This window comes from Pleurodeles waltl, chromosome 3_1 (assembly GCF_031143425.1).
Source record: "Pleurodeles waltl isolate 20211129_DDA chromosome 3_1, aPleWal1.hap1.20221129, whole genome shotgun sequence".
NCBI classification, from domain to species: Eukaryota; Metazoa; Chordata; class Amphibia; order Caudata; family Salamandridae; genus Pleurodeles; species Pleurodeles waltl.
This window is the reverse complement of record NC_090440.1, coordinates 319,694,309-319,721,444: the sequence shown is the minus strand read 5'-3', so window position 1 is coordinate 319,721,444 and position 27,136 is coordinate 319,694,309. Positions and strand designations below refer to the sequence as shown.

Below are 27,136 nucleotides of genomic sequence, written 5' to 3'. Positions count from 1 at the left end.
TGCAGGATGCATACCTACATGTCCCTGTGGCAAAGACTTCTCAGCGGTTCCTACGGTTTGCTGTGGGTCTGGAACATTATCAGTTTTGTGTACTGCCTTTCGGCCTCAAGTCTTCTCCCCGGATTTTTACAAAGGTGCTGGCCCCCCTGGTGGCTTTGCTAAATACATCCTAATACATGCACCCTCGCAGGGCCTGTTGCGGAGGCAGGTTGCTCGGGTTCTGGTGGTCCTGCAAAACCACGGGTTTTTGATCAACTGGGGTAAGTCAGATTTGGTCCCGTCCCAAGATCTGGTTTTTCTAGGGGCTCGGTTTCGGACTCTTCTCGGTTTGGTGACGGTGTCAGAAAAGAGGTTAGGTGTACTCCAGTCCATGGTGAGGGAGGTCGTGTTGCAGTCTGCCCACCGGGCACTTCTATGGTTATGTCTACAAGGTCATGTGGCGTCTGTAATATTTCTGGTTCCTTGGCCGCGATTCCATCTTCTTTGCTTGATGAACTGGTTCCTGAGAAGGTGGGTGCCAGGGTCTGGTTCTCTGATGACCCGGATTCCGGGGTTAGGGTTGATTCGCAGGGAGTTGAGATGGTGGTTGGGGTCCAATCATCTTTGGGTAGGGGTGTCTTTGTCTCCTCTGAGCCCAGTGGTGGTAACAACAGATGCCAGCCTCTCAGGATGGGGTGCTTGGATGTGGTCGGCACAGATTCAGGGATTTTGGTCCCCACTGGAGGCCAATCGATCGTCGAATTGGCACGAGTTGAAGGCAGTGTTGTTGGCTCTGATTTATTTCCAGGGGTCCCTGAAGGGTGTTGCAGTTCTTATTCGGACAGACAACTTAGTAGCCAAGGCTTATGTCAACCGACAGGGGGGGACCAGGTCGAGGGCTTTGTTCATTCTGGCCAGAAAGATTTTTGTGTGGGCTCAGGAATGGGTTCCTTCTCTCCGGGCTACCTACATTCGGGGGTGGTCATTGTTCGGGCGGATCTGCTCAGCAGGGTGATTCCTTCCTCGCAACTTTTCTCCCTCCGGAGGTCGCTGTTTCTTCATCTTGTTCGTCTCTGGGGTCTTCCGGTGTTTGATGTGTTTGCATCCCCGGAGAATGCGAAACTCAGTCGCTTCTGCTCCCGGTTTCAGTGTCCTCAGGCTTGGGAGGTGGACGGGATGTCGTGTCCTTGGCCTCGGGGCCTTTTGTACCCTTTCCCGCCGTTTCAGCTGATCCGGTCCTTTCTGTTGAGAGTGAGGCATCTGGGAACCAGGGTTATCTTGGTTGCGCCCCATTGGCTGAGGGCGAATTGGTTTCCATTGTTGCAGCTGATGGCACCCGGTCGGATGTGGCCTCTTCCTCTTTGTCCGTCTCCCCTGGGGTATTCTTGCCTCTCGATGGGGTCACTGAGGAGGTTACACTTGACGGCCTGGAAGTTGAACGGCGGGGTTTGACAGGTCTGGGGGTACCAGTGGCTTTGAGGTCCACTTTGCTGGCTTCAAGGCGGCGTTCCACTTTGATTTCGTATGGTAGACAGTGGAAGGTTTTTTCTTCTTGGTGCGTCCAGCATAAATTGGATTCTACCTTCACTTCTATATTTGATGTGATGCAATTTTTACAGGATGGTGCACACTTGGGGTTGTCGGTGGCTTCTCTGCGGGTGCAGTGGGCGGCTATTCAGGCGTTTAGGGGTCCTTGGCGTAATCTGTCGGATGAGGGTCATTTGATGCCTAGATTTTTTCAGGGGCTTCTTAATTTGTTTCCTCGCCCTGTACGCTCTTTTCCTTCATGGGATCTTTCTTTAGTTTTGGATGAGTTGACTGCTGCCCCTTTTGAACCTCTGGGGGACTGTGACTTGCGCCATCTTTCTTTGAAGACATTCTTTTTGGTGCCCATTACTTCGGCTCGCCGTTTAGGGGAATTGGGGGCCTTGGCCTGTTCTTTTCCTTTTTGTAAAGTTTTTCCGGATCGTGTGCTGCTTGTTCCGGTTCCTTCTTTTGTTCCGAAAGTTAATTCTTCTTTCCATGCTCACCAGAAGGTCATCCTTCCTTCGTTTTGTCCGAATCCCTCCTCGGATGAGGAGGTGCGGTTACATTCTTTGGATGTGCGCAGGGCAATGTTGGAGTATCTGCGTGTGGTGGCTCCTTTCCGTAAAGGTGATTTGCTTTTTGTGAATTTTGGTCCGGCCCAGAAGGGTGAGAAGCCTTCCACGACTTTGTTGAGTCGGTGGGTGCGATCTCTGATTCTGTTGGCGTATTCGTTGAAAGGGGTGGTTCCTCCCCAGGGGATTCAGGGCCGTTCTACCAGGGGTATGGCGGCTACAGTGGCTGAGCTTCAGGGGGCTTCAGTGGTGGAGATTTGCAGGGCCGCCACTTGGGCCTCTCCCTCAACATTTGTTCGGCATTATAGGCTGACGGACTTGGGTGGTTTGGAGTCGGTGTTAGGTCACTGGGTCTTATCCTCTATGCGGTAAAAGGGGTTGGGTCTCGGTGGTCTGTGTGCATTATAATAAACTTCTTGCAACTCAGTGTCCGTCTCCTGTGTTTTTCTTGCTATGTCTCATTGGTTAAAAGGAAGGCGATAATGGCATTACTCCTAGTCCTACTCCCTCGCCTTCCTTTCCGTTAAAGTACGGACTGTCTGAGTTGCTGCTTGGGCTTGGTTTTTGTACAGGAGGTGGTAGGGGTGGGGGGGGTTTAAAAGGGGAAGAGAGGGTCTAGAGGGAGGCAGGAAGCCTCATTGGTTAAAAGGAAGGAGAGGGAGTAGGACTAGGAGTAATGCCATTATCGTAAGAAATGGACGCATGAGCACTGCTGGATAAACTAGAATTGGTCCATTTACAGTGGTGTATCGAAACTTGAGCCCCTGGAGCTCGATGGCACCCCTCGCCCCCTCCCCCGGTTCCCCCCCTCCACCCTCCTTCTCCTTCTCCCCCCCACCCCTTGCCGCAGGGGCTGTGGGGGCTATTGTTACACCACTGCCTCTTTATTCTGTGGACTTAAAACACACGTATTACTAATTCCCTTGCCATTTCGCAGTAACATCGATTAAGGCCCGGATGAAACTCTGCGTGACAAACAGGTCTGTTTGTTAATGGTTCACGTGGTTTAAACATGACAATGTTAATTAGTCCATTGTGAGCAATTACAATGGTCACGAAAGCGCAGTACCCTGTCCTTTGTCCACTTGTCCTGCTGTGTGGATGGCATCGAGGAAAGTGAGTAAAAGGGAGGCAGGGAACGTTGTAAGGAAGGTACGAAGATGAGTACTGCCAAAGCCAATAGGTCTCGTGTGCATCATTAAAAAATGAATGTAATTGCAATTTACCCATTCAATGTAATATGTCTCTTGAGTTAATGTTTGGCTTTTATGCAAATGCATAATAGAATATCAATTACTGTAAGTAAATTTGAGGAAGAACAGAAGAAAGACAATGAAATAGAAACAACAGGTTAAGTAAGATCCAGTTATTTATGTTAAAACCATAATAAATAAACCATAATTGCCACATAAACTATGTTCCTTTTACTCAACGGCCTATATCAAAAGAAGGAGAAGGGTGAATGTAGGCAGGACAACATAACAAGCATTGACAAAGCCAATAGGTCTGGCCTTGGCAAGCTGGTGTGATTGTTCTTATATTTCTTTTACATATAGGATGTACGACAAAAATATAAAGAGAGAAGAAATAAGTAAATATGCCAACGACAAAATGGAGTAACAGCATGCTTGCAATATACATTTTTCATTTAAAAAAATGATGTAGTTTACATACAACAGTAGCGGTCCTCCCAAGAAGGCAGGTTTACTCAGAACAATTGCAGCCCAGTGCTGTTTGTCGGGTGGGCAGAAGCAAAATGTGATCGAAAATGTGTATGAAAAATGTGATGGTGGAGGACTGCCTGCCCTCCTGCTTAGCAGTCAGTGCAGGACAAAGTGCATCAAGACTGATCATCTACACACTTAAACATGTGCCCGTCAGATTACTGGCTGCAATTAATCAGGCCAGCTATGCTTCAGAAATCCTTTCTCAGGTAAATAAATATAACTTGTGTATTATCCTGGATCCCCTATTTGGACAAAATGATCAAACCCAAAATTGCCGCATATAGGTAAGTGGGTCTGTCAATCAAATGTACAAGCAGATTATAGTTACCTATTTTACTCCTAATGGGTTTGAGATATAGAGTACTGTGTGCCCCTGACTTCATAAGATTCATACTTAAACGTGCGCACTCACCACTTGACATTGAACCACAACTTTATACAATACATCTGTTGGGCTATGCCTCAAAGGGAATCTCCTGTGTGCGCTCTCTCTCTCTCTCCCTCTCTCTCTCTCTCTCTCTCTCTCTCTCTCTCTCTCTCTCTCTCTCCCTCCCTTACTTTCTATCGTTCTTTCTCTCCTCCCCCTACTCCTCCCTCCCTCCCCAAAATGTGGAAGAAGGAGCCAGAACCTGTGAACGGTCCAGGAACTACACAGGAGAAAGGCAGATTGAGATATTTAGTCTCCAAACTTTTTCCAGGAAATTATAGGAGAGTACCAACAAAGCCTTAGGGACAAACTGGCATAAACCTGCGAGCTGTGGACAGAATTTGATCAGACCAAAAGGGGATCAGTCAGAACAACACTGAGTGCAGTCATGTTGGATTTTATCTTGCAAAGGGCTGTAGATCTTTGGTACCACTCGGCACACTGCCACAATTGTAGTGTAGAAACATTTGAGTGTTTTGCCTGGCTACTGCAGTGATTGAAGTAAGCTCATTTACTATTGGCGTTCTCGCTTCCTTTTTATAAAAATATTACGTGATCCTCTGACACTTCAGATCAAGCTTGAATCCTGAAGAATTGGGAAGACTCCTTTCTGGAAAATGAGTAACTGCCTGACTGAAAAACAGTAAAAGACAATCCCTCCCTGCTTCTTAAATCTCCACCAGTAGGGCTTAAATCCACAACTAGGGGTGACAGTGTCCTGGCTTGGTCCATAGCGACATTTGGGCTTGCATGTACTTGCTATGCCTGCCTGCTGGAGGATCCTACGGTTGAACAACTTTGGGCTGACTTAGTGGAAAGGTCTTGAACCGAGAGGAGGCGTCTCAACAGAAAAGCATGAACAAAGAGAATGCATTTGGTAGAGCAGCCATAGAGAACTGTAAACGTGCTACATTCTGGAAAACTGCATTTACTCTTTTGAAAACATGCAGCATCCACATCGAGACCAAAGCTGAGTCAAAATTGTAGCCAAAAAATTACAGTGAGCTGTGGCCTCAGAACTCTTCTTCAGTTCTCACCTCAGCAGTGCTGGATGCCTCCTCTTTTTCAAGCCCTTAATTTGAGATCACAGGTCAGAGTAAGGAACTGAAATGCAGACTAGTCTCCTAGGAATTGGTTCCAAGAACTGCTTCCAACTTGCAAGTAACATCGCATTGAACATATTTTTATTTTCCAGCATAGCCTCGATCCTCTTGATCGGTTTGCTTTATTTTTCCTAATTTCTAACCTATACCTATCTGTTACTTTTTTCAGCTTAAATCTTTAAGTTCTTTATTTATTTATCTATATTGTTTTTTTATTTTTTTATTTTGCAGTACCACATAACACCTTGTGTATTTTATCTGTGGATTGTCCCGCTGCTCTGGCCTAGGTACGAATGTTGTTGATCAAGAAACAGTCGGGAAAAACTATTCACCTCTCTGGATTGGACTGTTAGGCACACCCCCAAAACAGTCCCCTGCAAAAAAGATGTTATTACTCATGCTGTTGTATCCCTAACACATTCATCCCATTTGTCTTTCTGTATAGCTTCTTCTTACGGGCAAGCGCAAAGCGCTCCGTCCCGTGTTGTAATCTCTCGTTGGGCTTCAAACCACGCCCATATAACGTCAGTTTCTTTCACTGGTTCGTGATCTTGCCTTTTAAAATCTGCTTGCTTTCATTAGTGAAAGGCATGCATAAGTCATGCCTTTTCCGGCGTTTAGCCCTCCTCAAGCGCAGCGACCAAGTACTGAAAACATACGAGGCTCCACGTTTTCCGTCCGGTTTCTGGAGTACTTTTTCTCTTTTTTCGCAGCGGTCGAGCGCTTTGCATGACAGCGACCCTGTTACATAGTTAATTGCACTTTTGTTGGTGGTTACGTAGATAATTGCACTTTTGACAGTTACATGAATAATTGCACTTTTGCCAATAGATTTCACTACGAATGAACTTTTATTTCCCTTTGTGTATCTGCTTTGCACTGATGGCAGCCGTCAGCTTGCTTATGTGAAACTGTTTTATTTTCATATTCAATTTATGTGGCAAGAAAAGTCCGGTTAGGAGTTTACAATGCTAATTGCTCTAGCTCAAGCAAACCAGACCAGTTGCATAGCAAATGCTTGTTTCCCCTTGGGGTCTTCCAAACGTGATCACGGTCTGAAACATTCAGCGGCAAGGCTATGTAAATATTGCCAAGATTTCACCCAGTCCACCTAATATAGATAGATGATGGATATGATACGACATCCAGCAGAGTTGTTTCTAGAGCTGGTAGCCCCTCGGTGAAAAACACAAGACAAAACAGATGATGCAAGATAATGTTAAAAGGCATACTTGTATCAGCAATGAGAATATTGGTAATTATGTTACTTTTGATGCTTAGTTTCCCTCTTCCAGCGCCTAGAGAACTGCTTACACTAAAATTTACAAAGTCTTCTTAAATAAATATCACACTTTATTACAGTAACTTAATAATGTTACTTATATTGTCAGATTTTAGACATTTTAAAAGACAGATCGTATAATCTTAGTTCTAACTACATGGGTCCCGATTTGCAAAGCTCTTTCCAAGGATTAGGGCTGTCTCTGTGCATTGACCCACACTTTTCCATCATGCACACGTTCTTCCCTCTGGTTGTCATGCAGTATTATTAAACTTAACAATAACCAGAGGGGAAGTGTACTGGGCTGACGTGCTTGTTGACCTTGGAGATTCAAGACCATTGAGCAATATTGGGTTCTAAATCCCCCTGTGTCTTGAACTGCAAGTATCAGTAATGCTTGGGGTGAAAAATACGAAAGTTGTGACAAAAGAAAATGTACCCACATAAGAGTAAGATAAGCAGACCGAAAGGGTGTGTTGGGGGAAAGAGACAAACGGTCCAATCACAAACATTCTTGGGATTTGGCAATCCTTGCATCTGACAGAGGTGGTGCTGGGCTTATAAAAAAAAACTTTGGGCCTCTGCAATTTGTCTTACACAAATTAACCACAGATAATGTCATATAGTTATGAGTGCAAATATGTTAAGTGCCGCATCAGATATATGATCTCAAAGTGTCTCCCAGTTCCAACTCTGTGATGTACACTGCTCTACTGCTACCCAAAGAGAAAAGTTCTTTATAAATACATGACAAACATACATAAATGGTTCATATGTACATACAGCAAGTGAGACAACACCAATGGTCTGAATAAAGTGTGGCATAACCCTCGCACGTTGTCAAAATGCAAGAATCAAATTTGTATTATATTGTATGCATTTGTTAATCTTAACACTCTCCCATTTCCAGTTAAACGGTCTAAACTGTATATTTACCCAGAGAGGAAGATTTTTAGCCTCAAAACGCTTGTCACTAACCTTAAACAAACAAACGCCCCACTTGTTATCATGCGCGATAGGGATGGCTTCAGCTTCAGCCCCACTAAGCACAGTGCACTTTTATTGAACTGTGGCCTTTCATTGATGCTGTCCAGTGCTGGAGGAGCCGCTTCCTGCACAATTCCTTAGCTGGAAGCCAGCAATGGAAATATTTCTTGTTCTGGAAATTGCAGAACCACTGAGGTAATAAAAGGAGGATCCAGGGCCAATTCACAAAGCCATTTGTGCTCTTAAATTGAACTTAGATGCACAGATGGCTAGAGTTTTGAATGCAACTTCACGTTTGGTATTCAAAAAATGTGAAATTCACGAAGTGATTTCTGCCTTGAAAAATTACATAAGGCCGTTATTTCTACTTAGGAGTAAAACTCACCGTAGTTCGGGTTCCAAGTGGACCCCCTGCTAAAATGCTTAAGATGCCACAAAAACAATGTTTTGGGTACTCAGAAATACTTGGTCTGCAACACTCCCACTCCTCATTATAATCTTGTTAGAATGAGCGTAAAGACATTCTTTGTGGGAAAGAGGAGGTAACCACCCCGAAGAGTTGATGGGGAAGGTTAGGCAAAGTTTTTCTCAATGGCAATAAACTTGAACCATGTGGAGAAAAAAAAACAACAATATTTAAAGAGCAAAAGCATTATTGTGTTACCTTTGCCTACACATAGAATATAACATGAGATGCTTCTTGGATCATCATATCTAGGACATAAACCCAGAGAACACCAAATGCATAAGTGGAGACCAGTCACAACTATTTTGAGAACTTAAGGAATCAGTTGAGGTACCATCAGTTGAGGGGTGAAAGGTTTGTTGAGAATTTGGTGGTTATGAGGAAAATTACTATTTGTTAATCCACGCCCCTTTGGGCGTCAGATTCCTGAAGCTAATAAACGTCTTTATTTATTGCACATGGAATAAGGAAAGGACAAACTCAATTTTGATCCATTTTTAATATATGAACAGTGAGATCGAGGGCCTAAGTTATTGTTTGGCAGAGAGCATGCTGGGTCAGAAGACCTTCGTCCCACCCCTCCATCAACAGAGGATCAGCATTCATGTCTAGATACCCTTCCCAGCCTGGAGGGACTCTCTTTATTGAAAGTATGCCAAATGGTTCAGTGGATGCACTTTCATCACTATTTCATGGCGCTGGGCTGCCATGTTTTCGCAGCCATCTGGAATTTTCTTTTGCCTTCCAACAACAAACCCCCCAAAGCTGTGGTTTGTTGCTGAAATGCAAAGTAAAAATAGCCGTGGTAGACTTGACATTTTTACCTGAAATTCAAAGCCATTGTTGGTTTCCGTGCCTGGTATATGCTGGACCCAGATAGAGAAAATAAAAACTGTCTCCTCTGCTTTAAATGGGGTTGAGCAGGTACCAAATACCTGTTAGTCCAATGGTGGATGGACTACCAGGTCACGGGCTTTTGATGGCAGAGCCAGCTACGGTTCTGCTACCAGAAAGACCCAGGATTGCAGCAAGGAGGGTTGCAAATTAGGGTGGAGCTCACATCCAATTCTAAACAATCGTACATGTTTGGTGTAAAATGAATTGTCCTCGGTTTGTTTCTCTATATCAGTGGTGGATGGTGCCAGTGCACTAACACACTAGTGCTCTTGGTGACATTAAAATGACTCGTCTTTTTTTTTATTTCCATCCTGGAACTTCAGGTGCCTGACTTGTATTTCATGCATCCAGTCTCAATGACTCCCACTTGATCAAGGCAGGCCACGAAGGGCTCTCCATTTCAGATAACAAGGAACATTGAGGTTAAAGTGTTATCTGAAGTAGTTTGGAAAAGCTGAAGTGCGTTCCTACTCTACTGTGCACATTACGTTTTTTATTTTACATAGTTTAGTTTCTCTTCCGATCCTAGTTATGAACCACACTCCTTCAACGCATCCGGGATAGCCTGCAAACTGCTGCTTCTGTACAAGTGATGTGGTAGATCTCCATCAGCTTCCCGTTTTTTCAGAGTGCATGTCTAAATTGTTTATTCATTTATAGTTTAGCGGAAAAAGTCCTTGTATATCACAAGTCATTGTGGCTGTAAAGGTGTTCGGTCCAGTTCAACAGCCTTCGTGTTTCAGCGCCGAGGAGGTTCTGGTAGTTTCGGTGCTCTGCAGATGGACTGCCCTATCGAGGATCCCCCAACTTCATGATCACTTAATTTACCAATTCATTCCCCTCCTGTTCCTCGACAGGATCCTATTATTTATCATTCAAAGTCTATTCTTTCTCCTTCATGTGTTATATGTGTTGGAAATAAAGGGGCACAACTTTTATTATCACCCTCTTCACATCAGCTTATTTTAGAGGTGAGGTCGTTTTTGTGTCTTTGAGCACGCACCAGCTTCACACAGCAGCGTATGTAGTACTACACTCCTTTATTGAGGATCAGGTAAAAATAAACTGAACTTTTTTGGGGGAGTTGTATGAGTGATTAATTGCATTACCGATAAATATTATTCGTATAAAACTCGTGGCATCACCCCCTCAATTTACAGCAACAATCTGTACATTAACTTAAAAAGTGGTTAAAGTTTATGTTCTATAGTTGTTAGTTTGCTTTACCAACACTTTCAATAAGTGTTTGTAATTTGCAACTTGTGACAGCTGCCACAGTTGTAGTTTAAATGTATTAAATAAAGATTTGCAAGCGGCTACATTGCACAGTTGCTCGCCTGACAGCTAGCAGCACAATGTGAAATGGATCTCCATAGGTTAAAATAGCACTGAATAGGTAGTGTGGAGAAACGTAACCTTTAAAGCAGTGCAGCTACTGATCTGGGGAGCATTATCGAAATAGATGGTATATATTTTTAAGATGTAATGTGTAAATGTACGATAGTAACATCTGTTATTTACTGTGCTCGAAATGGTATAAGTGTGGCATTAAGCGTTGTGTAAAAGCTGTTAGGTAGGCGTGTTACTTGGTTTGAATTAAAAAAACATGTTTATTTGGTTTTAACAAAAAAGAACGAATTGCATGACAAAACCGTAATACTAAGAGGCTATTCTCGCGGACACAGCATTTTGGGACATTTGCAGCAGGCAAAAGCAATTGAAACATGGTAGCTGTAGGGATAGGGCAGTGGGTGAACAAGACCCACAGCCAAACACCGAAAAGTGTGCTTCAATGCAATATCTTCTTTCCTTTAGGTGACGTTTTAGTGTCTTTCCTTGGCATAATAGTCGAAACTCCATGATAAACTGTGGGAAACTGTGGCAACATCGGCCATTTTGCCAACAATTTTTAGGTTTTCTTGGGAAAGGTAATTCACCAATAATCATGGGACTGTAAGGCTTGGCACACACAATATTATTGGAATAGTTATTTCAAGCCCTGTAGATTTGTGGCCAATTTATGTGAAAAATACGTTGTAAAATGTACCACTTTGCCCTATTTTTTCCAAATGCTCCTGGAAGTGAGGCCACCCCCTCGAAACCATTTTTACAAGAGAGAGCTGGGCTTGGTCACCTCACTCCATTAATCCTGTTCGAGGTAGGTGTTTATGCACTGGAACACTTTCAAAGTTCACCAGACCCCACTGTGCTATATAAAGGATTTGGAAGTAAAATATATTACCTAATATTTGGTTGGTGCAGAGATACTTATAAAATAAGGCAATTCATTATTATCCCACATGTTATTATATGAAGACTTGAGTGTCGACCAGTCTATAGAAAACCCACCTCGCTATTTAGAGCAATATACAGTTTATGGTTCAACCTCCATCACCATGCGTTGGATCCTTTAATGTAGATACAAATAAATCTATATTGGTTTCACAGATATACTGGACACCAGCAACGTGTATGTGCGCCATTCTCTGTACTTTTTCCGTGAAACTGTGCTTCTGAAGAGAGCAAGAATTCCTAACCTAAAATGGATGGACCCAATGCACATTCAGATCAGGTGCAGGACTGGTTTTCTACTGGGCGCACCAATATATACAACCCATGCCTTGGCGAGAGCATCTCTAGAGGAGGAATGTGGTCAAATGATGCCACTAAGTTCAGATTCCCTGATTGAGCCAGGATAGGTCTTTTCCCACCCTTTTAACCAAATGCATACATCACTACATGCCTCAGAGAGTTGTACATTCTCCGTTTGTTGGAAGCTTCTTGCTTCTGTAAACCTCAATATGGTGGTCGCTCATCTTGCCCTGGTAGCCGCGAGTGCTATTCCACTACACATGGTTCCTCATTTTTCCTTTGGGAGGAAAAGTATGACTATCTTTATAATCTTCAAGGGATCATCTGTCTCAGCTGATACCCTTTCTAGTGCCAGGTTAGTTGGTTGAATCAGAGCTCTCTTAAATGCCTATTAAATAACATAACAACGTTTAACTTCTGAAGATACTGTCAAGTAATTCACCAAGCGATGTAGAAGTTACATTGCTGTGTAACAATCTGTCCCAGCACAGGCTGTTCCCCTTAGGTAATCTCCTCGAAGTAACATACTACTACAAGCAGTAAAACCAAAATAGCCATGTCGTAGCATACTACTTAAAACACATTACTGTGGTAAATGAACATGGACTAAACGTATAGCGTGAGCATTTTAGAAGCAACAACAGACCTAAAGTTACAAGTCAATGCATAATGCTTCCCTCCCAATATTCTCAGAGCTCCTAGACATCAGTACCTCTAATAGAAGTATATTAACGTTACCTGGAAGAAGCCTCCTAGCTCCCTGCAGCCGAGTGTAGCTCACTAGGCACGGCTGTGTGCAGCTGTATATCAGTGCAGTGGTCATTTGATTTTTTCCTGACTGGAATAGAGTTGTAAACACATTTCCACGTGATTATTGGAATACAACTGCACAGAGGCTGCCAGTGACTCAGTGCTTGGCAGCGCTCTCCTCTACGCTGGAGATAGGGCTCGTCTTGCCAGTGCCTCTGAGGTTCATCTGTCAGGGCTCAAAGTACGCCTGGCCGCGTGGAGAGAGCGTTGCAGCCAGACCTTGCATAATACCCCTGTCATTTCGAACCCCCGCACACACACTTATTTTCTCAGATTGTCGTGGTTCTATTAGGGGGATGAAATGCGCACTAAGCTTCGTGATTGGCACGCTAGCCATCACTGCCAATTACAGCCTAGCTTCTGGTTACAGCATCTCTCCATATCAGGTCAAGAGAGTAAAACAAGGGATGGGCGGTAAAGAATGAGCAGTTTCTACAGTCAGTACTAGTCATAAATGAAAATATTGTTTTTCTAAAACAAAGCAGTACGAGTTTTAACCAACTTTGAGTGTACACACAGGCTCTCGTGAATTAGCTGACTCCATCTGTTTCCTGAGATTGCACCATCACGTATTCCTTAATGGACAGAGTCCACTGCGTTTGGTATAGATTATCATCTTGTGATCATACAAAGTAGTATAAAATGTTGGAATGAAACCGGTTACCTGAGTGACCCTGCACAGCCATATGTCAATGTGGATTTGGCTAGTGTGTGTGTGTGTGTGTATGTATATTCTTATGACCTAAAGTAACTATAACTCGTACCCTCGCCATGCACTTTTAATTACCCCAGATATTCCATCACTCATGACATCTATGACATCATTGATAATATCACTGTTGGAAATGGTTCTTCCTGCAGAGTTATACCCTGACTTTTTGTCTTTACCTCCTGTTTTCTTGCTATATTGATATGTTGGCCTTAGGACGCTGAGCACTTTACCACTGCTGATCAGTGCTAAAGTGCACATGCTTCCCCCCTAAAACATGGTAACATTGGTGTATCCACAATTGGCATAGTTAATTTACCAGTAAGTCCCTTACAGAGTGGTATACCATAAACACAGGGCCTGTAAAGTAAATGCTACTAGTGGGCCTGCAGTACTGATTGTGGCACCCCTTAAGTAGCCCTATAAACATGTCTCAGACCTGCCACTGCAGGCCTGTGTGTGCAGTCTAACTGCCACTCTGACTTCAAACAAAAATTCCTGCCAATCCTTAACCTCCACTTTCTTTACCTATAAGTCACTCCTGAGGTAGGCCCCAGTTAGGGCAGAGTGCCATGTAAGCAAAAGGCAGGACATATACTTTTGAGTTCTCATGTTCTCATGTCCTGGTAATGGAAAACGTCCCAAACTCGATTCCATTACTGTGTGGCATGCTCCTCTCATAGGCCAGCATTGGAAATTCCTTATATTACCTTTAAGCTGTGATTCCTGATCCTTGAGGAGTAGCTGCATCATGTTTAGTACCATTGGAATGGTAATAATAAATCCTCTCATCTGGTGAGGTCGGATTTGTTATTATTATTTTAGAAATGCCACTTTTAGAAAGCAGGCATTTCTTTGCACACACTGCCCTGTGTGCCCACAGCCTATCTCCAATACAGTCTGGCTTAGGTTAGGTGATGGCTACATTTGTGCATTACTTTCAGACACACACAACACAGGATACTCCACTGCATCCTCATACGGATGGGTCTTCCTGGGGAGAAGGTTGGGAAGGGCTCACACTTACACCTCAGAGGGATAGTGTGCAGAGCCCACATAAAGGGGGTGATTACCTCCCACTGATAGTCTGGATCCTGAGGGGGACCTATGCAGTTCATAAGACCTCTTTTGGAGTCACCCCATGCAAGAAAGGCAATTTTTAATATTGGCCCCATAACCCACTTAAGACAGTACACTTCTGAACTCAAGAAATGCTGCTGGAGTAAGGACTGCTGTGTGCCAGGATTGCCACTCTGCAAGGACTGACTGCTCTCATGAACTGCTGCCCTGCTTGGTTAGGCCACCCTGCTACCTGCTGATCTCTGCCTGGCAACCCAAGACTTAATCTCCAAACCCAGAGTGACTCCGAGCAGTCCTGCTTTCCCCTTACTGCGCAACACTTTGATTTCACCCGAGCAGCCTCTGCCTGGCTTTGCTGCTCTCATTGCACCAACTTCACCTGAGTGGCCACTGCCTGGCTTTGCCACTCTCATTGCACCAACCTAACCCAAGAGGCCCCTTCCTGGCTTTGTCGCTCTCATCACAACTTCTCCTGGGCATTGTGTGCCTGGCTCTGCCATTCTCATCGCAGCAACTTCATCCAAGGGACTTCTAACCTGCTGTGCCACTTGCATCGCATCAACCTCACCGACCGGCTTCTGCCTTGCTTTGCTGCTCTCATCACATCAACTTCTCACCCAAGTGGCTTCTACCCTGCTTTGCTGCTTGCACCACATTAACTTCACCCGAGCAGCTCCTGCCTTGCTTCACCACTCTCATTGCAGCAACCTCACCTGAGTGGCTTCTACCCTGCTTTGCTGCTCTCATCTCTTCAGCTTCACCCGAGAGGCCTCTGCCCCGTGCTTGCCGATCACCCTTCTTCAACTTCACTTGAGCGGCCCCTGCACAATTCCACCATTTGCATCTCGTCAACTTCAACTCAGGGGCTCTGGCCCTGCCTAGCTGCATCTTGATCCAGGTAGGAGCACAACCACAGACACTGGACACCAGTGCCAAGGAGTCTCTGGCAACATCTTTTTGCTCTATTAGTCTTTTCTTGCACATTTATTGTACTACCTTCAATCTCCAAAGCTAAATGCTTCTGTATTGTATTGAACCTAAAAAGTATCTAAAGAAACAAGATTTATTTTCCTAAATACCTTTGTGAAGTCTCTTTCTGTGGTGTACATAGTATGATTACTCTGTGTGTGTGTGTGTGTGTGTGTGTGTGTGTGTGTAGCACAAGTACTTTACACGTTGCCTCCTAAGTTAGGCCTGCCTGCTCTGTGCCAAGCTACCAGGGGTGACCACAAGCTAATTTATGGCTTGTCACTGACTTGCCTTGACTAGAGCTGTGGTCCCTACTTGGACAGAGTGCTTACCGCTGCCAACTAGAAACCTAGCAGTGGTGATCAGCGGTGAGGATAGGACTTGTACTTCTGCAATAGCACGTAGTGATTCAGTGTACACTACAACTTCACACTTAGACCTAATCTCCTATTTTTGCCTGACCTGTACCAATTGGCATTTTTCTTTTTGATTTTTTTCAATTCTCTCTGATCTGCCTTTTAAAATGTTTCTGCTTAATTATGTCTCACTCTGGATAAACCATACCTGCACCTGCAGCAGTTGACTTTGAGCTGATCAGGTTAGAATCTTACACTGTGCAGCAACTAAAGGACTTCTGCAAAGGCTTTCAAGTGACTGCAAGCGGTTTCAGCAGGACGGTGGAACTACAGAAGGCTTTGAGTGCCTTGGCAGAGGCCCAGGTTGCCGGGGAACACATCCCAGAGGAAGAGCAGGGACTTCTTGAGGAGGAGGAGGAGGACCTGATCTTGGATTACCATGAGGAAGTGGAACCACCTGTGGAAAGGGCTAACAGTTTGCCAGGAGCAAGATTGGTGTCTACACCAGACAGCACTGTGTCTTCCAGGAATCTGTCACCAGCGGAGCTGGCAGACAGGAGGGAGGAGAGGAAACTCAGGTTGTGACTTATCAGGTTGGGGCAGGCCTGTGAGGAGAGAAAACTGGCTACCGAGGAAAATAAATTGGCCCATGAGCTCAGTTTCAGAGAGCTGGTCATAGGAGCCCTGGAAGTGGCATCCAGCAATAGAAAAGGTAGCAGCATACCTGCAATGTCTTCAAGTGAGTCTAAAATCCACATCCCAAAAGCTGTGGAGCCCAGTTTCAGTGGGGGGATGACATGGATAAGTGGCTAACAGCTTATGAAGTGACTTTAAGAGTGCACAGAGTGCCAGAGTAGTCCTGGGGAGGTAGTCTTTGGCAGTACATGCCCTCGGTGGAGAGGGACACCCTTCTTACTTCAGAGGTGGGGGACCAGACCAACTATCCTGTTATAAAAAAACATCTTAGTCAAGAAGTTTGGTCTGACACCTGAAAGTTATAGGCAAAAGTTCAGGGCCATCCAAAACTCAACAGTCAAACATGGGTAGATTTTCTAGACTATTCTGGTAGTGCACTGAAAGACTGGGTGAAAGGCAGCAATGTGAATGATTTTGATGGGCTTTACAACTTGTTTTGAAGGAGCACATGCCTGATAGTTGTTTTCCAAAGCTGCGCCAACAACTGGTGGAAAGTAAACTGACTGAACCCAATAAATTTGCTAAGGAGGCAGACCTGTGGGTGAGTACCAGGAGGTCTGGAAAGGCACTGGAGAGGGACCCTAAAAGGAGTGATTCAGGTTCCTTTCAATGGGGGGGGAGGGGTCAGAGTAACCTAGACTGGTCCCTTTGTAATATGGTGGGTGCAGGGTCCCATGTCCTTTTTAACAGTAGAGGTGGGAGAGGGAGACATCCAAGGGTGCCCTCTAACCAACCCCAGAACCTGGAGAGTACCCCGAGGGGGCAGCACAGAGGGAATCTAGTTTGCACCAGAAGCCCACCAACTGAGGCGGGTTCCAAAGCGTCAGGAGAACTTGGGGGGTGGAGGTGCAGCTGATACAAGCACCCAAATAGTTCTGGTGTCTGGCAGTACTACTCTGCAGAGGAGGGTGCGGAAGCCCAGAAAAGAAGTAGGGGGAGGAAGGTCTCGCCCCTAGCCCCTGTCTGGCTTAAGGGCACAGACCTTAGGTTGGAGGGACAGGGTAGGGTATCCCCTCCGACCTGGTGGAAGGGGTAGGATTGGAAATGGGCCTTCCTGCAGAGTTATTCCCAGACTTTTTGCCTTTACTTACTGTTTTGTTGCTGTATCATTTTGCTGGCCTTAGGATGCCGAGCACTTTACCACTGCTGATCAGTGCTAAAGTGCACATGCTTCTTCCCTAAAACATGGCAAAATTGGTGTACCCACAATTGGCATATTTAATTTATGTATAAATCCCTTGTAGGGTGGTATACCATATACCCAGGGCCTGTAAATTAAATGCTACTAGTGGGCCTGCAGCACTGATTGTGCCATCCACTTATATAGCTCTGTAAACATGTGTCAGGCCTGTCACTGCAGGGACTGTGTGTGCAGTCTAATTGCCACCCTGACCTGGCATCTAAAACCCCCACCCAGCCTTAATATCCTCTAGCCTTAAGCTCCTCTCTTCTTACATATGTCACCCCTGAGGTAGACCCTAGGTATCCCCTAAGGCAGGGAGCCATCTAAGCAAAAGGCAGGATATATACTTTTAAGTTCTCATATCCTGGTAATGTGACACTCCCCAAAGTAATTTTCCATTACTGTGGGGCCTGACCTTCACATAGGCCAGCATTGGGGATTCCTTATAGTGCCTTCAAGCTGTAATTCCTTACCTGAAAGGCGTAGCTGCATCATGTTCAGTACCATTGAAATGGTAATATGAAATGCTCTCTCCTGGTGAGCTTCGATTTATTATTACTATTTTAGAAATGCCACTTTTAGAAAGTGCACTAAACAAATACAAGAGCAACCCAGTGAACCTGGGTATATTTATCACAAAACACATATCCACGTGAAACTCATTTTCAATCAATTTAAATATTATAGCAGAAAAACCTTGCTACTGGTTAACTCATACAAAAAATTCTTAAGTGAAGACTAAAATCATCTGACTAGAATCTTTAAAAAAAACTTCACTGAATCCAGTACCAACACATATGTGAAAAACGTGTTTTAATGCTTTGGAACCTACATCAGCATATAATGGTGAATCATTTTTATAATCATACTATAGGAAAATGAACAAAGAGTGATAGTTGAAACAAGTGTTCCTCCTGTGAGAAAAGAGACACAACACCATAAAGCAATAAAGAAATCGCTTATCGTTTAGACAGCCTCTTATTAAGTTATGAAGTATGCATATCAATACATTGATTGATAATTCAAAACATAATCGAAAAGGTCTTGTCTATTTAACATGTCGACGGCGTTCTGGTGGACTCTGCCATCTGTGAGTCCTACTCTTGCCCGAGGTGCCTCTCCAGTCCTGGGCCTCAGAAGTGGGTTCTGCAACTGCAAACTTCAAAAGCGATGCATCGCCCGAGTGCGGCAGAAAAAGTGACGCACCACCTCAAATAAAAGATGCATTGCATCTACAGCTAGAAACCTTAAAAGCAACACATTGCCTAAAGCATTGCATAAAAATTGTTGCTTCACATCTCCGTCGATGACGCAGCAGCTATCCGATGACAGCGGCTTCACCACTGCATGACCTGTCAACACTGCTTTCGCAGCTCACTGATATAGCAATGATCTGCACGGCCCACCCACGAAGCATCACATCCACTTCTACAGAGTCTGATGAGGACGCAGCGCCTCGAGTGCAGGAGAAAGTATGACGCATCTTTTCCCCTCTGAAGGTACTGTTTCAATAGACCCTGCGTGGGTACTGTAGCCAGCCTACCCTCCATCGCAGACGGCCTGGATTTTGTTAACCTTTTAACCGCTATTGACTTTTAATCAGTGTTTTCATAATTAATCTTTAAAAAATCATATCTTGACTTCTACTGAGATAAATATTATCTAATTTTCTAAACTGGAGTCTTTTTGGTGTTTTTACTGTGATAATGTATTTAAGTGTTCCACAAATGTTTTGAACATTGCATCCTATGTTAAGCTTCACTGCTCTGTGCCAAGGTAACAGAGGGGGAGCACAAATTAATTTAGGGTTTGTATCTGACTTGCCCTGACTAGGATTGTGGTCCCTACTTCGACAGGGTGCATACCTCTGCCAACTTGAGAACTAATTTTTAACAGTAACTGTAAGGAAATGCCTCCTTGGCATGGTTACCCCCTGACTTTTTGCCTTTGCTGATGCTAAGTTTTGAATTGGAAGTGTGCTGAGGCCTGCTAACCAGGCCCCAGCACCAGTGTTCTTTCCCTAACCTGTACTTTTGTTTACACAATTGGCACACCCTGGCATCCAGGTAAGTCCCTTGTAACTGGTACCCCTGGTACCAAGGGCCCTGATGCCAGGGAAGGTCTCTAAGGGCTGCAGCATATCTTATGCCACCCTGGGGACCCCTCACTCAGCACAGACACACTGCTTGCCAGCTTGTGTGTGCTGTTGAGGACAAAACAAGTAAGTCGACATGGCACTCCCCTCAGGGTGCCATGCCAACCTCACACTGCCTATGCAGTATAGATAAGTCACCCCTCTAGCAGGCCTTACAGCCCTAAGGCAGGGTGCACTATACCATAGGTGAGCATGAGCACTGTGCCCCTACAGTGTCTAATCGAAACCTTAGACATTGTAAGTGAAGGGTAGCCATAAGAGTATATGGTCTGGGAGTCTGTCAAACACGAACTCCACAGCACCATAATGGCTACACTGAAAACTGGGAAGTTTGGTATCAAACGTCTCAGCACAATAAATGCACACTGATGCCAGTGTAAATTTTATTGTAAAATACACCCCAGAGGGCACCTTAGAGGTGCCCCCTGAAACCTTAACCAACTACCTGTGTAGGCTGACTGGTTCTAGCAGCCTGCCACACTCGAGACATGTTGCTGGCCACATGGGGAGAGTGCCTTTGTCACTGTGGCTAGTAACAAAGCCTGCACTGGGTGGAGATGCTATCACCTCCCCCTTGCAGGAGCTGTAACACCTGGCGGTGAGCCTCAAAGGCTCACCCCCTTTGTTCCAGCACCACAGGGCATTCCAGCTAGTGGAGTTGCCCGCCCCCTCCGGCCACGGCCCCACTTTTGGCGGCAAGGCCGGAGGAGATAATGAGAAAAACAAGGAGGAGTCACTGACCAGTCAGGAGAGCCCCTAAGGCAACCTGAGCCGAAGTGACTCTGACTTTTAGGAATCCTCCACCTTGCAGATGGAGGGTCCCCCCAATAGGGATAGGAATGTGACCCCCTCCCCTTGGGAGGAGGCACAAAGAGGGTGTAGCCACCCTCAGGGCTAGTAGCCATTGGCTACTGCCCTCCCTGACCTAAACACACCCCTAAATTCTGTATTTAGGGGCTCCCCTGAACCTAGAAACTCAGATTCCTGCAACCTAAGAAGAAGAGGACTGCTGAGCTGAAAAACCCTGCAGAGAAGACGGAGACACCAACTGCCTTGGCCCCAGCTCTACTGGCCTGTCTCCCCCCTTCGGAAGAAAACTGCTCCAGCGACACTTTCCCCAGGACCAGCGACCTCTGAATCCTCAGAGGACTGCCCTGCTCTAAAAGGACCAAGAAACTCCAGAGAACAGCGGCCCTGATAACCCAAGACTGCAACTTTGTTTCCAAAGGAGCAACTTTAAAACGACTACGTTTCCCACCAGAAGCGTGAGACTTGCAACCCTGCACCCGGCGACCCCGACTCGACTGGTGGAGAAACAACACTTCAGGGAGGACTCCCCGGCGACTCCGAGACTGTGAGTAACCAAAGTTGTCCCCTCTGGTCCCCCACAGCGACGCCTGCAGAGGGAATCCCGAGGCTCCCCCTGACCGCGACTGCCTGACTCTCAGATCCCGACGCCTGGAAAAGACCCTGCACCCGCAGCCCCCAGGACCTAAAGGATCGGAACTCCAGTGCAGGAGTGACCCCCAGGAAGCCCTCTCCCTTGCCCAGGTGGTGGCTACCCCGAGGAGCCCCCCCCCCTTGCCTGCCTGCATCGCTGAAGAGACCCCTTGGTCTCCCATTGAAACCTATTACAAACTCGACGCATGTTTGCACACTGCACCCGGCCGCCCCCGTGCTGCTGAGGGTGTACTTTCTGTGCTAACTTGTGTCCCCCCCGGTGCCCTACAAAACCCCCCTGGTGGAGTGCTTTAAGTCTCACCTCATAGTCCAATCAGGATGAATTTAAGAACAGGGGCTGCTTTAAGATATTGCCAAATTCGGTCATCTCATGTAATCGGGCTAATTTCTTGGATGATGCTGCTGCACATCAAATGCTTCTCAAGTGCATAAGTTTGTGTGTTAGATGAGCCTCGGAGCAGTCCCAATAAAACATACTATTATAGAAAAGACTGCAAGAAAAAGTAGTTTTTTTTTTTTTTTTTTTTACTGAAGATAAGAAGGTTTGGTTGTACACTCAAGGCTGGATGGAGAGAGAGAGATTTTGAGTGAACTGGATTGTGTATCTGGTTCCATGTTTCACTTTTAAAAGGCACTGTAGATCTGAACTGTAACTAATATTACAGTTTTTGCTTGATAGCATGGACAGGTCTTTTTGTATAGAGTCATCTTACTGTAGGCTGGGGCATTCACCAGGCGCTGCCCGCCCTTTAGGGCGGAGGGGCCACACACACCCACCTTTTGCCCCTCAAGAAGAGTGTCTGTCAGGCTGAGCAAAGGTCAGCCTGACAGACACTCTTCATCTTCAGGTCAGGCAGCCAGGAGCGAGACATGCGCGATTTGCGCAGACTCCTGGCTGCCTGAGCTGAAGAGGTCACAGATCCTATGGGTGTGAGCGCCTCAGCACAGCAAAGGTGGCTCGAGGCCCTCCCCCGGGTGATGAGGAAAGCGTCACCCATTGACTTCGACCTGGGCACTTCAGGTTTAAGACCTGAAGCGCCAGGGCGAATGTCAATCAGTGACACCTCGTCACAGAGTGGGGAGGGGTCAGCAGTCTCACTGACCCCATCCCACTCTGTGACGAGGCTGAGACTGCTGCCTTCCCTCACTGGCTGACCTAAGGTCAGCCAGTGAGGGAAGGCAGCACTCCCAACTCTCCTGGGACCTCTGAGGCTGAAGGTAAGTGTGTGAGTGTGATCTTTTTAAAGGAATGTTTGGTGTGTGCATGCATGTATGTTTGAATGTTGATGAGTTTTGTTAATGGATGGGCGTGCATGCGTGCGTGAGTGAAAGTGTGAGTGTGCTTCCCGCCCGCCCCCCCCAAAGCTGCCAGCCACCACTGGCATTCACAATGTTTTGTTCAGACATTCTACACCCATATGGGATCCGAAATGCCCCACAGTATCTTACAGTATTTACTAAATCTGTAGTTAGCGTATGGACGCTGAGGTTTCTGGTAAACAGCAATGTAGATGTTTCTGGTAAACAGCAATGCAGATGAGACAGAAAGAAATTATGAAGAAAAGAAGCCTACATCTATAGGAACACAAACTCGATTACACTGAGGTGGTTGTCAAGTCTAGAAAGCTGCAGCTCAACTTAAAAAAACTCATACCCATGTGTACTTGAGATTCTCTTGATGGATTTACTGTAGTTTCCTGCTAGAAAATAATCATATCAAAGGCTAGGGTTTACAGGGAGTGCAGAATTATTAGGCAAATGAGTATTTTGACCACATCATCCTCTTTATGCATGTTGTCTTACTCCAAGCTGTATAGGCTCGAAAGCCTACTACCAATTAAGCATATTAGGTGATGTGCATCTCTGTAATGAGAAGGGGTGTGGTCTAATGACATCAACACCCTATATCAGGTGTGCATAATTATTAGGCAACTTCCTTTCCTTTGGCAAAATGGGTCAAAAGAAGGACTTGACAGGCTCAGAAAAGTCAAAAATAGTGAGATATCTTGCAGAGGGATGCAGCACTCTTAAAATTGCAAAGCTTCTGAAGCGTGATCATCGAACAATCAAGCGTTTCATTCAAAATAGTCAACAGGGTCGCAAGAAGCGTGTGGAAAAACCAAGGCGCAAAATAACTGCCCATGAACTGAGAAAAGTGAAGCGTGCAGCTGCCACGATGCCACTTGCCACCAGTTTGGCCATATTTCAGAGCTGCAACATCACTGGAGTGCCCAAAAGCACAAGGTGTGCAATACTCAGAGACATGGCCAAGGTAAGAAAGGCTGAAAGACGACCACCACTGAACAAGACACACAAGCTGAAACGTCAAGACTGGGCCAAGAAATATCTCAAGACTGATTTTTCTAAGGTTTTATGGACTGATGAAATGAGAGTGAGTCTTGATGGGCCAGATGGATGGGCCCGTGGCTGGATTGGTAAAGGGCAGAGAGCTCCAGTCCGACTCAGACGCCAGCAAGGTGGAGGTGGAGTACTGGTTTGGGCTGGTATCATCAAAGATGAGCTTGTGGGGCCTTTTCGGGTTGAGGATGGAGTCAAGCTCAACTCCCAGTCCTACTGCCAGTTCCTGGAAGACACCTTCTTCAAGCAGTGGTACAGGAAGAAGTCTGCATCCTTCAAGAAAAACATGGTTTTCATGCAGGACAATGCTCCATCACACGCGTCCAAGTACTCCACAGCGTGGCTGGCAAGAAAGGGTATAAAAGAAGGAAATCTAATGACATGGCCTCCTTGTTCACCTGATCTGAACCCCATTGAGAACCTGTGGTCCATCATCAAATGTGAGATTTACAAGGAGGGAAAATAGTACACCTCTCTGAACAGTGTCTGGGAGGCTGTGGTTGCTGCTGCACGCAATGTTGATGGTGAACAGATCAAAACACTGACAGAATCCATGGGTGGCAGGCTTTTGAGTGTCCTTGCAAAGAAAGGTGGCTATATTGGTCACTGATTTGTTTTTGTTTTGTTTTTGAATGTCAGAAATGTATATTTGTGAATGTTGAGATGTTATATTGGTTTCACTGGTAATAATAAATAATTGAAATGGGTATATATATTTTTTTGTTAAGTTGCCTAATAATTATGCACAGTGATAGTCACCTGCACACACAGATATCCCCCTAACATAGCTAAAACTAAAAACAAACTAAAAACTACTTCCAAAAATATTCAGCTTTGATATTAATGAGTTTTTTGGGTTCATTGAGAACATGGTTGTTGTTCAATAATAAAATTAATCCTCAAAAATACAACTTGCCTAATAATTCTGCACTCCCTGTACGTCCCAGAGCATCCATAGGGTGCAAACAAATACTTGGAATACAGGATTGCTCTAGTCATGCTACATGGGTCGATTAGGTCCTTAGAAAAGCTGCTATAAAGTTGCGCATCAAAGAAAGAGGGGATGTACGATTTTCTGTCTATGACCTAACCTGTGGATTGAGAATTGAAAATAATTCAGCTTGACAAATTGACTGCAAACCTGAAAACTATGTGACAAACTCTAAAGAAGATCACCACACACCTACGCACGTCCACGATAACTTTTAAAATGTCACATCTCATTAAAGGATTCATGGCACCAAACATGAGACTTTTGCAGTGAGCTATGGTGCCTCCTCAGACTGTTCCAGTTCAAGATCCTTTTTCACTCTTCAGAATATTGAACCTGACTGCAGAATATTCTATATTGTTGATTTTGTTGATGTTTTCACCTTCACCTTTAATCGATTCTGTCTGTATTTATTTTGTGTTTCATTCCACTATTGCTCTATTTTTCTTCTTTGTTGTCCATTATTTCGTCATGCTTTGTTTAACATTTTTATTAGTAAACTCCCTATTTCAAGAGAACGTACTAATTCTCTATTACAGGAGGAACCAACCAGTTCTATGTTTCTAAACCTTCCTTTCAGGGTCGGACTGGCATATAGGGCAGGCAGGCAGTGCCCAATGGACTGGTCTGACAGGTCATTGTGTATGCCGTCTTTTTTGGCTGCTTGTGGGCTTGTTTAATGATTTACTGGGCTGGTGTTTACTATTGCTTTACCTGGTATTAAAACAAACAAGCTCAGATACATGCAGTCTCCCATTCCTTGCAGAACATTTATACAATACTTTTTGCACGTTCAAAACAGTCTCAATTTGCATACATGTGCCACTTTTTTTAGATATGTAATTTACTAATAGGGACCACTTTTATTTGTCCCAGTCCAACACTGCTTCCTTCCCTAACTGCAGTGCTTAGTTTGTAGAGGTGGTGGTAGACCGTGTGAGTCAGTACTCATTTTTGTCGACCAGATTCAGGTTTTATCATCATTGTTTGACAGATGAGCAGATGAGTGAAACACAAAAAAGTTAAAAGGAGAAATAGAAAGATAGAAAAAATAGAAAACAGTGAGTTGGGAAGAAAGCAGTGATTAAATATGACCTGCAAGTGTGAGATAAGAGTCAGGAAGTGTAGAGTGGCAGAAGAGGAAGGGATGAGTTGAAATCAAAATTAGAGAGACTTGGGGCCAGATGTAGCAAAGGGTTTTACCCATTCTGTCTCTATGGGAAAATGTGTTCGTACATATGGCCCTTGATGTTTAGCTACCCTGGCATTGTTCACTTATTTTTACACAATTTAATTATTGTCTAGTAGTGTTATATTTAGCGGATGACTTCACCTGCCTCAGAGTGGCTGTTCTACGTCATCAGGCTCTGTATGCCTGCAAGACAACGGTCTGGTTGAATAATACCGAAGTACATATGAGCTCCTTCATGTACCTCTCGTTAAAAGCCACTTCTGTAAACTACACACCTAATAACACAATGTTATCAGCGGGCTGCTTTGGCAGACTAGAAAAAAGACTAATGCCATGTTACACAGCTTAAGAGATTTAAACTTGACACTAAGCATGACATTCTTAAAGATTATACAGATTACTTATGCAATTAATAGCCTTAGCTTGACCAGCTGCAATGCACACTCAATGAGCTATAATAACAGGCTGACAACAGCTAGACATCAGTGAGGCTGTAAATGTGCAGATCTACAGCTGACAGACGGCAAACGATGTTAATATCATGGTTTGCTGTTTAGAAAATGTTACACTCACTCCTGCCACAGTAAAGATATCGTTTATCCAGTGCTATACAGAATGAGAAGGCCAGACATTTCACATTGTATACAAGCCAAGAGTGAAAAACATACAAGACAGCAAGCCTGTTCTATCTCTGCATCCAGGATGTGAAATATCACCCCCATATCTACCAGGACCGCCCTAACGCTGCTCCATTTTGGGGAAGAGTTGAGGACTCACCCCTATAAATAAAACTACATCACAATGCATTATCCATCTACAAGACAGCTACCTCTCCTATCACTCACTGACTGTCTTTGACCCTACACAGCGCTTCGCTGCTTTCAGCTAGGTTAGAAACCACACCCATCCATACATATATACCACTCTTAACCGAGACACAGCAAAACAAATGCAATGTACTCAAGACCTAATTCTATTACATATCATTAAACTTCACAAGTAAACAACGCTCACTCTGTTTCTTGACAGCAAGGTCAGCAGTGATTCTCTCATTGCATTTGTTTGTTATATTATACAGATGTACTTAAACGTCTAAAGCCTATTTTCCACCTCAGATATCTTGTACACTGCACATAGCTCCCTGCGATGCGCCTTTGATGATCACAGTTGCCATTGACACCATGACAATTTGGCACACTGAACACGCTTCCAACAGTATGCTTGTACCATGCACCAGTAGGGTGATACATCTTAGTAGAGTGTGAAAGAAGTGGGACTGTGGCTGCGCCCTGCTCTCAAAGCTCACTGTTCCCTTCTGAGTGATGGCACTGCCACCATGCTCATAATGTATCTGGTGACACTGACCTGCTAGCCCACTTTGTGGACAAGACTTACATAGTCTGGATTCGAGTGTTAAATTGAGATTCCACTAACAATGTAAACAATAAATCCAGCTTTTCCTGTCCACTACCTCCCCTTTTTACATCATATTTATGATTTATTATGTGGTAAGGCAGTAGGCTGTTCAAAGTTCTAATAATATAGTCCATTAAGGTACGCAGTTAAAATGGAGCAAAATCCATATGTTAGACACATATTATTATGGTAGAAGTAGAC

At 44.8% G+C, this 27,136-nt stretch overlaps 1 protein-coding gene across 2 annotated transcripts in view; it reads right to left on the bottom strand.

Moving 5' to 3' along the window:
• Positions 1 to 27,136, bottom strand: part of LOC138284065 (tropomodulin-2-like) — a 338,245-nt gene that overhangs the window by 283,488 nt on the left and 27,621 nt on the right. The window contains exon 1 of one of the 2 annotated variants that reach the window (XM_069222472.1): positions 12,298 to 12,367. The exons of the other annotated variant lie outside the window; for it this stretch is intronic. The gene's annotated coding sequence lies outside the window, so the exon portion shown is untranslated. Of the gene's footprint in view, positions 1 to 12,297; positions 12,368 to 27,136 lie in introns of those variants that run through there. 2 annotated transcript variants of the gene reach the window in all.